Source organism: Podarcis gaigeae (assembly GCF_964106915.1).
Source record: "Podarcis gaigeae genome assembly, chromosome: 4".
Taxonomy (NCBI): Eukaryota; Metazoa; Chordata; class Lepidosauria; order Squamata; family Lacertidae; genus Podarcis; species Podarcis gaigeae.
In genome coordinates, this window is record NC_139677.1 from 107,027,206 (window position 1) to 107,037,636 (window position 10,431).

Sequence of the window (10,431 nt, forward strand, 5' to 3'; positions counted from 1 at the left end):
TGGGGGTCTCCCTGGGTGGCCATGTTGGTACCCCCACCCCTTATTCAGAGGGATGGAATCCAGAGTAGGGGAAGGGTCCGCATCCCCCTCTGAGTCTCTCACCCCCAATTTCTCCAGAGTAGGAAGAACAGAGGGGGCAACAGAACAGGAGCAAATACCAAGAAATGGGTGGGGAGTCAACCAATGAGACCGGGGGGCCCTGGGAGCATCGGGGGGGGGGGACCTTGCCAGGAATTTTGGGGATAAAAGATTCGGGCACACAGCAGGGGTCTCTGGCTCTGAAAAGCACTGCAGCTTGGAGGGGGCAAAATGCCATAGCGCCCTAAAACCCCCCACTGGTGCTTAATGATTCCTCTTGAGTGACAGAGAAGATCCCCCCTTTCCACGCCCCCCCAACTAACCCCCCACCCCCAGGCCTGTCCCCTCCCTCTGTCCCAGAGAAGAAGACACAGGAAACCAGGTCAGATTGCAGAGGGAGGATTTATTAGAGGGTCAAGCGTCACATGGGGGCTGGAAGGGGAGACCAGCAGGAGGCGGCCGCTTCTCCCTGGGGGTGTCTCAGTGGGACCGGCAGGCCAGCGCATGAGCCACCACCCCGACCAGCTTGTGGAAGGCATGGTGGTAAGCAGGGGTGAATTCCTGTCCAAAGGGGGTGGGTGATGAAGACTTCAACAGGAGCTGGAAGAGAAAAGAGGGGGTGACTCCTTCTGCCAGGGGGCCCTTGACCTCCCACCAGATGTCAAGGAAATGAAAAACTAACTGAAATCTGAATGCAACCCTGTAACAGGAAATGTCTAATGTCTTACCATGTTTTATGTCCTGTAAGCCACCCAGAGTGACACACACACAGCACCCCCCAGTTCCCCCCGCCAGGCATCCCCTTGGGGCGGCGGAGCAGCCTCACCCTGAAGTTGAGGGGGTCCACATGGAGCTTGTCGCAGAGCAGTTCACGCAGCTCGGAAGAAGCCTCCTTGACCTTGTGCAAAGAGGGCTGGAGAGGCTCCTAATGAGAGGGCAGGGCTGGTGAGGTCCCCGAAGTTAGAGAACAAACGCTGGGTCCAGGGGAAGACGATTAACAAGCTGGAGAGAAGGAAGGAAGGAAGGAAGGATAAAAAGAGAGGCATGGATGGTTATTATCCAGGTGGAAAGAGGAGTTCCTGCCCAACCTGCCCAGAGAGGCGACCATCCCTGGATTTACCAGACAAGGGTCTCCCCACCCAAGTCTGCCACGTCCACTTTGCTCCAGGAAGTGTTGATGAGCTGCTTCTCTTCGGCGGTCCACTGCACCATGATGGCTGGCTGTGAGCTTCTCTCGGCTGCTGAAGAAAACCTTCTGAGTTGAGCTGGAGCTCTTTCCAGGGCTGAAGCCTTTTATACCTTGCGCCAAAGCTCCTCCTCCTGGATTTGCAGAAGCCGTCCTGGTTTCTGATTTGATCTAAGAATGTCCTGCTTTTCCTGAAGACATCCCTATTTTCCCCTGAGAAATCCTGGAGGGTATGGAGTAATGCCACGCCTGTGCCAAGGAGACAAGCAAGTATAAAGGCTTTAGAAGACATCTGAAGGCAGCCCCAAAGGAGCGTCTCCACCCCCATCGCTCAGCCCAGACACTGAGGTCCTCCTCTGGTGACTCAGCTACAGGGTACCAGGCAAAGGGCCTTCTTGGCTGTGGCTCCCTCCCTGTGGAAAGACATCAGATGTCAACCTGGGTGGCCTGAAAGACGGACTAGGCAGATTCATGGAGGAGAAGCTATAGTGGCTCCTAGTCTGGCTGGCTTTTCTCTCCCCCCACCATCAGAGGCAGCAATGCTTCTGAATCCCATCTGTGTATTTGCCCAGACTAGTTCAGGTGACCTTTCAAGGGGCGCAGAATCATGTTTCTCCAGAGAAACGCCTGGCTGTGGCCTGAACTTTTCTGGCTGTACGACTTTGGGTTACATTAGAAGTCCTCAATTCTTTCAGCATTCCTGCCCCCTTTTGTACACCTGTTCTGCTTCAAAGCCCATATTGTGAACGAAGCTCTTGCTCAGGGATGGCGAACCTGAGGTCTTCCGGATGTGGTCTGACTCTGCTTCCCATCCCCACTGACATTTGGCAGGCAGTGGGCTTCCTTGTTGAACCTCCCTGTCTTCCTACCTTTGCCACTTCCAACTCTCCCTCTGCTGTTCTCTCCCCACGCTGTCAAACCTGAATGTGAGCTCCCTGGGGCAGAGTCCTGTCCTACATTCCAAGGGCCCCTACTTGATAAATGGTGAAATAATAATCATCATCTGTAAGTGCACTTAATTATCCTCAATGGACTCAATTATCCTCAAGCGATTGCAACTCTTTTTGCAATGTTTTCTTGGGCCCTGGTACAGATCAGGGCATGTGGCCAGGATTGCCCAGGGCCACCTCTGTCATTGGGAGTGAGGTGGCTGCTTCAGGGGCAGATGCTGGGCTGGAGGACACAGTGGTGAGGCATTGTAGGACAAACACAGCCTGCCACCCCCAAGCTGGCTTGCTGCCTTCAGGTGCAGGAGAGAACATTGTCCCATCTCCAGCGCTGAAGACAAAGATTCAGCTTCCAGATGAATCACGGGAGCTGCAGTTTGTTAAGTATTGTGGCTCTTTGAGGGGGTAAGCTACACTTCCCAGAAGTCTTTGGGGAAAATAATGTGCTTTCACTGTACGTTGAGTACAGAGCCTTAGAAGATTTGGGTTTCCTCATCCTTGCTGAGGGTTGGGACAAAACCCATCACCCTCATGCCCTGGCTGACCACCATCAGTGACAGAGCACTGGGCTAAATGGAGCTTGGTCCAAACTGACAGGGCCGTTTCAAATTTCCCAGGAACTTGCCCTAAAGCCCTGCCAGAGGTATCTATTTCTCTGTGATGGGAGTTACCTGTGAGTAAAAAGGTAAAGGTAAAGAGACTCCTGACCATTAGTTCCAGTCGTGCCCGACTCTGGGGTTGTGGCGCTCATCTCGCTTTATTGGCCAAGGCAGCCGACATACAGCTTTCAGGTCATGTGGCCAGCATGACTAAGCCACTTCTGGTGAACTAGAGCAGCGCACAGAAACACTGTTTACCTTCCGGCCAGAGCGGTACCTATTTATCTACTTGCACTCTGATGTGCTTTCGAACTGCTAGGTTGGCAGGAGCAGGGACCGAGCAATGGGAGCTCACCCCGTCACGGGGATTTGAACCGCCTACCTTCTGATCGGCAAGTCCTAGGCTCTGCGGTTTAACCCACAGCACCACCCACATCCCAATATCTGTGAGTAAGACCCATCAAATTCAAGAAGCAGTCGTTAAGAGTCGTCAACAGGCTCATCACAGCTATCACCCATTCCCACCACCCTTCTGAGTAATACCCCTCCCCACCTTCTCACTATATAGAAGGGTCTGGTGACTTCTGTTTCAGTGTATCTGAAGAAGTGTGCATGCACACGAAAGCTCATACCAAGAAATAACTTAGTTGGTCTTTAAGGTGCTACTGGAAGGATTTTTTTTTGTTTTAATCCGCTTCTGGCAGACCAGAGCAGTGCACGGAAATGCTGTTTAACCATTTGCAAAAGGATACATTCTTAATTGCCTGCACAGTCCGGGAGGAATAGAAATGTTTTCAGCAGGCAACTACAGCTTTGCATTTAAGGTGCCCCCTGAATCTCCAGTGGCAGAGAGTTCCACTGGCCTGAGGACATGAAAGATTCAATTTCTCTCTGTTGTCAAACGAGTCTCGCCAACAACCAGTGTTTGCTCCTGCAGACTGAGTTATGCTCCTTTAATTCCAATGCTCGCTTGGCGAAAGTATATTTTTGCTGTGTCAGAATCGCTGCTGCTTGGGTGATCTGCAGCAGAGTCATTTTCATCTCCTCCTGAGCAACAGGTCGGCCTCTTGCAGCCAGAGCTATCAGGGGGAGCCAGGCCTGACTCAGGAGGAGGCTGGGCAGATTTGCAAAGTGGTGAAGAGAAGGGGCTGCAGGATCAGGACCCCAAGCAGGGACCGTGCACCACAGCCTTCCAGAAAGGGATGCCAGAGCAGCTCCTGTTTCAGCCCTGTGAAGAAAGCAAGGGGAGCTCTGAGTGGAGAGGAGAGGCAGCTACAAGGCGCCATGATAGTACTTCTTCTTCATCATCATCATCATCAAAATTTGTAGGCCGCCTTATACCCGCAGGTCTCAGGCAGTTCACAGGATAAAATCACAATGTAAAAACACGAAATGCACATTGAAAACAGAAGCAGCCCAATATGTGCCATGGACTTGGGGAGTGTTGAAGGAGAGGCAGCTGTCGTCGGGTGCAAGATAAAGGGCCAAGGAGACTTGCGTTCAAACCCCGCCAAAAAGCTTGCCTCTCCTTTGTCCTGCCCCCCCTCCCAGGGTCTTTGTGGTGATTCAATGGGACAAGAAGACCCATATCCCAAACTCCTTCGCAGATTACGAGGACACAACCAGGATCGATAAACGGGAGGCTACTCCGAGTTCTAAGCATGACATTCAAGGCAGGCCCTCCAAGCGTCCCTCTTTCCTAGTTTCTGATTTGATCCCGGAATGTCCCACTTTCCCTTAGGATATCCCTGTTTTCATCGGGGAAATGGTGGAGGGTATGGAGTCATGCAACCCCTGAGCCAAGGAAATAAGTAACTATACGACCTTTAGAAGACATCTGAAGGCAGCCCTGGAAAGGGAAGCTTGTGAATGTTTTATTGTGTTTTTGTATATGTTGGAAGCCGCCGAGAGTGGCTGCGGCAACCCAGTCAGATGGGCAGGGCATGAATTATATTCTCTTAGGGAATAGGATGTCCCTATTTCCACCAGACGGAGAGGGATGTCAGGGCAGCCGGCACTTTGATGCAACAGCCACGTGGCATCCATTAAGAGGGACCGCTGCCCAGTCGACTGTTTCAGCCCACTCCCCAGCCTGGTGCCAACACCACGCAGCCCACAGTGTTTGCGCAACACACAAGTTACGACAGCCGTCCTTGGACTGAGGCCCACGTGCCGAGTTACTAGCAGAGCAGGTTGGTTTTGCAAGAGCCAAGAGATCCGGAAACTTAATCGTAGACCTGTAAGGGACTCCAGGGGTCATCTAGTCCAGCCCTCTGCAACGCAGGAATCTCAGCTGAAGCATCCCTGGCAATTGGCAATTCAACCTCTGCTTCAAAACCTCCAAGGAAGGAGAGTCCACCTCCGCTTGTGAGAGTCTGTTGCACTGCTGAACTGTTCTTACTGTCAGAGAGCTTTTCCAAATGATCAGCCGGAATCTCCTTTCTTGCATCTTGAAGCCTTTGGTTCGAGTCCTGCCCTCCAGAGCAGGAGAAAACAAGCATGCTCCTTCCTCGATGGGACAACCCTTGAGATATTTGAAGATGGCTCTCATATCTCCTCTCAGTCTCCTCTTCTCCAGGCTTAACATACCCAGCTCCTTCAACCGCTCCTCATACGGCTTGCCTTCCAGACCCTTGATCATCCTGGTCTCCCTCCTCTGCACACCTTCCAGCTTGTCCACATCCTTCTTAAACTGTAGTGCCCAGAAGTGGACACCATGTTCCAGGTGTGGTCTGACCAAGGCAGAAGAGAGCAGGACTATGGCTTCCCTGGATCTGGACACTAGACTTCTGTGGAAGCAGACTAGAATAGTATTAGCCTTTTTTTGCTGCTGCTGCGTCACACTGTGGACTCATGTTGAGCTTGTGGTCCACCAAGACCCCTAGATCCTTTTCACATGTACTGCTAGTAAGCCAGGTCTCCCCCACATTACATTGATTTTTATTTCTCCATTCCAATTATGCATAAAATAGTCTTTTAAAGTTTATTGTGCTTTTTCATATATTTCTTGATCATCTAATAAATTATCATTCAGTCTCCAATGAATAGTCTTCTGCAGCATTAGCTATCATTCCCAGTTTGGTGCCAATTGCAAATTGGATGAGCACCCCCTCAATTCTTTCATCCAAGTCCTTTATAAAGATGTCAAACAACGACAGACCCAGGACAGCACACTGCGCACATCACTTATCACTTCTCCCCAGGTTGATGAGGAACCATTAAGGAGTCCTCTTTGGGTTTGCTCAGTCAAGCAGCTACAAATCCACCAAATTGTTACCTTGTTCAACCTCCATTTAACAGCTTCCTTGCTAGAATATCATGGGGGATTTTGTCAAAAGGCTCACTGAATTCAAGATACACTATGTCCACAGCATTCCCCTGACCCACCAAGTTTGTAACTCCATCCAAAAAGAGAAAAAAGAAAGAAGGAAAGAAATCAGATTGCTCTGGCTGACTTATTTTGGGGAAACCTATGCTGGGTCTCAGTAATCGCAGCATCTTTTCCTAAATGCTAGTTGACCGACTGCTGACGTATCTAACAGGCTGAGCAAAAGAGCAACTGCTCTGGCTTACCTTCCGCTTCAGTTGGGGAACTCAAGCCCAGATCCTCAGTTATAGACGGCCCAGAGAGCCCCTCTTGGCTCTGCAGATCAGCCCATCCAGCTGACGGGACAAACGACCTTCCAGCCATCTTCAGCAGCCAGGATCACATACTCTCCACCATTTCTCTGATGATAAGAGGGCCGTCCATCAGGCTAGCAATTCCCTCTGCCAAGAGAGCAAGGCAGCTGATGGACGGGCAGCTTTCAGGCCCTGATCATGCACAAGACCTTTGGTGCTGTTTTCTCACAGGAAAGTGTTTCTGCTTTTGTTTTGTTCAGAACTTTCCCCAGCCCTGCATCTGGGAACTGGTCAGTCAAAAAAAACAGGCAGCAACAGGACATAGAGACCCAAGTCAAGTGCTTTTCATATCAGCGTTGAGGGTCTTTGCTGCCTTGCAATGCACCAGTTACTCCACTAATGTTTTGATTTGCTTTTGCCAAGGAATTACGATTGCATCAACACCAGAAACTTAAATCACCTGCAAATCACTTCTGCTCCTTGCACTAAATAACCTCAGGTACAGTAGGTTTCTTGAGTTTAGATTTCTGTTAAGAGACTGCTGACACTTTTACACGACTACACACCCGAAGGTTGGTAGCAAGGATGAATCTTTAGTGGGAGATCTGCTCAGTTGTCCGCTGGGTGCCGTCTGGGGGACAGCCTGTCCTTTGGGTTGTGGGGAATGGATTCAGCCACGGTCTGGGGGGGGGGACACATGTGTTCTTTCCCATGAGCTCAAGCGTGTGCTGGGTGAATCCTTTAGACTCCGCAAAGGACACCCCCTTCCATCTCTGCTTTCTCTAGCAGCACTTGTCATGGTGGACTAGCATGGCCTTTCTTAATGGCGCTGCAACTTGCAAAGCTCATCAGGAGCATAAGGGGGAAATGGATTAGGCACCTCTGAGAAGCCAAGAAATGCTGCCTGATGATTAGCAATGAATAATCTAGCACAGTCCTTCAGAGGAAGTCCCTGTTATTCCCATTTGACAGATAAGAACATACAGTGGAATGCAAACTAAGTTTGTTGAGCTTAGAACTCATCAAAACCAAGTTAATCATGGCCAATATAAATGGGATTTAAGGGCAACAAGTAACAGCGCAGTTCTCGGCGTGTCTAGCTAGAGGGGTGTCTTCTTGAATTTGATGGGTCTTACTCACAGATATTGGGATGTGGGTGGCGCTGTGGGTTAAACCGCAGAGCCTAGGACTTGCTGATCAGAAGGTCAGAGATTCAAATCCCAGTGACGGGGTGAGCTCCTGTTGCTTGGTCCTTGCTCCTGCCAACCCAGCAGTTCGAAAGCATGTCAAAGTGCAAGTAGATAAATAGGTACCGCTCTGGCAGGAAGGTAAACAGTGTTTCTGTGCGCTGCTCTGGTTCGCCAGAAGCGGATTAGTCATGCTGGCCAAATGACCCGGAAGCTGTATGTCGGCTCCCTTGACCAATAAAACGAGATGAGTGCCACAACCCCAGAGTCGGCCACGACTGGACCTAATGGTCAGGGGTCCCTTTACCTTTACCCTTTTACTCACAGGTAACTCCCATCACAGAGAAATAGATACCTCTGGCAGGGCTTTAAGGCGAGTTCCTGGGAAAATTGAAACTGCCCTGTCAGATTGGACCAAGCTCCATTTAGCTGAGTGCTCTGTCACTGATGGTGGTCAGCCAGGGCATGAGGGTGATGGGTTTTGTCCCAACCCTCAGCAAGATGGGGAAACCCAAATCTTCTATGGCTCTGTACTCAACGTACAGTGAAAGCACATGATTTCCCCCAAAGACTGCTGGGAAGTGTAGTTTACCCCCTCAAAGAGCCACAATACTTAACAAACTGCAGCTCCCGTGATTCAGCTGGAAGCTGAATCTCTTTCTTCAGTGCTGGAGATGGGACAATGTTCTCTCCCGCACCTGAAGGCAGCAAGCCAGCTTGGGGGTGGCAGGCTGTGTTTGTCCTACGATGCCTCACCCCTGTGTGCTCCAGCCCAGCATCTGCCCCTGAAGCAGCCACCTCACTCCCAATGACAGGGGTGGCCCTGGGCAATCCTGGCCACATGCCCTGATCTGTACCAGGGCCCAAGAAAGCATTGCAAACAGAGTTGCAATTGCTTGAGGATAATTGAGTCCATTGAGGATAATTAATTGCATTTTCAGATGATGATTATTATTTCACCATTTATCATTTGGAATGTAGGACAGGACTCTGCCCCAGGGAGCTCACATTCAGGTTTGACAGCGTGGGGAGAAAACAGCAGAGGGAGAGTTGAAAGCGGCAGGGGTAGGAAGACAGGGAGGTTCAACAAGGGCAGGGATTGGGAGCCCACTGCCTGCCAATGGGAAGCAGAGTCAGACCACATTCCGGAAGACCTCAGGTTCCCCATCCCTGAGCAAGAGCTTCGCTCAGAATATGGGCTTTGAAGCAGAAGAGGTGTACAAAAGGGGGCAGGAGTGCAGAAAGAATTGAAGAATTCTAAACTGAGCCAAAGTCCTACAGCCAGAAAAGTTGAGGTCCCAGGCAGGCGTTTCTCAGGAGAAAGATGATTCTGCGACCCTTGAAAGGTCACCTGAATCAGTCTGGGCTAATACACACAATCAAGTTTTATTGGCATGAGAATAGTTTAACAAAGTATTGCAGAATTCTAGGGACTTGAAGGTCGAATGTCTGCTGAAAGTTCTGTTGGAAATTCCTAGTGCTCCCTCACAGAACTCCATTTCCCAAGGTTCCTTGGGAATGACAAAGTCAGAGCCTTCTGGGTGAGGCCAAAGGAGACCCATCGAGTCCAGGATCCTCTTCTCCCAATGGCCAACTATGGACCCCAATGGGCAAGCAGGATTGAAGCCCCAGAGCCTCTCCCTTGATGCTGTTTCCTGCAAGTGGTATCCAGAAGCATCGCTGCCTCTGATGGTGGGGGGAGAGCAGAGCCAGCCAGACTAGGAGCCATTAGAGCTTCTCCTCCATGAATCTGCCTAGTCCGTCTTTCAGGCCACCCAGGTTGACATCTGATGTCTTTCCACAGGGAGGGAGCCACTGCCAAGAAGGCCCTTTGCCTGGTACCCTGTAGCTGAATCACCGGAGGAGGAAGACCTCAGTGTCTGGGCTGAGCGATGGGGGTGGAGACGCTCCTTTGGGGCTGCCTTCAGATGTCTTCTAAAGCCTTTATACTTGCTTGTCTCCTTGGCACAGGGGTGGCATTACTCCATACCCTCCAGGATTTCTCAGGGGAAAATAGGGATGTCTTCAGGAAAATCAGGACATTCTTAGATCAAATCAGAAACCAGGTCGGCTTCTGTAAATCTGGGAGGAGGAGCTTTGGCGCAGGGTATAAAAGGCTCCAGCCCTGGAAGAAGCTCCAGCTCAGCCCAGAAGGTTTTCTCCAGCAGCCGAGAGAAGCTCCCAGCCCACAGCCAGCCATCATGACCGATCTCATCACCGCTATTTGGATGAGAATGGATGTGGCTGTCATTGGTGCGGAAGCCCTTGGAAGGTAAGTCCAGGGGTGGTCGCCTCTCTAAGCAGGTTGGGCAGGAGCTCCTCTTTCCACCTGGATAATAACCATCCATGCCTCTCCCTTTTTCCTTCCTTCCTTCCTTTGTTCCTTCTCTGCAGCCTGCTGGTGGTCTACCCCTGGTGCCAGAGGACCTTTGCTAACTTCGGGAACCTCACCAGCCCTGCCCTCTCATTAGGATCCTCTCCAGCCCTCTTTGCACAAGGTCAAGGAGACTTTTTCCGAGCTGCGTGAATTGCTCTGCGACAAGCTCCACGTGGACCCCCTCAACTTCAGGGTGAGGCTGCTCCCCCGCCCCAAGGGGCTGCCTGGCGGGGGGGGGACTGGGGGTGCCGTGTGTGTGTGTGTGTGTGTGTGTGTGTGTGTGTGTGTCACTCTGGGTGTCTCACAGGACATAAAACATTGTAAGACATTAGACATTTCCTGATACAGGGTTGCCTTCAGATTTCAGTTAGTTGTTTATTTCCTTGACATCTGGTGGGAGGGCATTCCACAGGGCGGGCCAAGAAGGCCCTCTGCC

The 10,431-nt window shown here is 51.0% G+C and overlaps 1 pseudogene across 1 annotated transcript; it reads right to left on the reverse strand.

The window, feature by feature from the left end:
• Positions 1-558: 558 nt before the first annotated feature.
• LOC310842835 (hemoglobin subunit beta-1 pseudogene) lies at positions 559-1,290 on the reverse strand (annotated as a pseudogene). The gene is made up of 3 exons: positions 1,204-1,290; positions 905-1,003; positions 559-678 (listed from the first exon to the last, which is right to left on the reverse strand). The product of its transcript is annotated as a hemoglobin subunit beta-1 pseudogene (transcript).
• Positions 1,291-10,431: the final 9,141 nt, after the last annotated feature.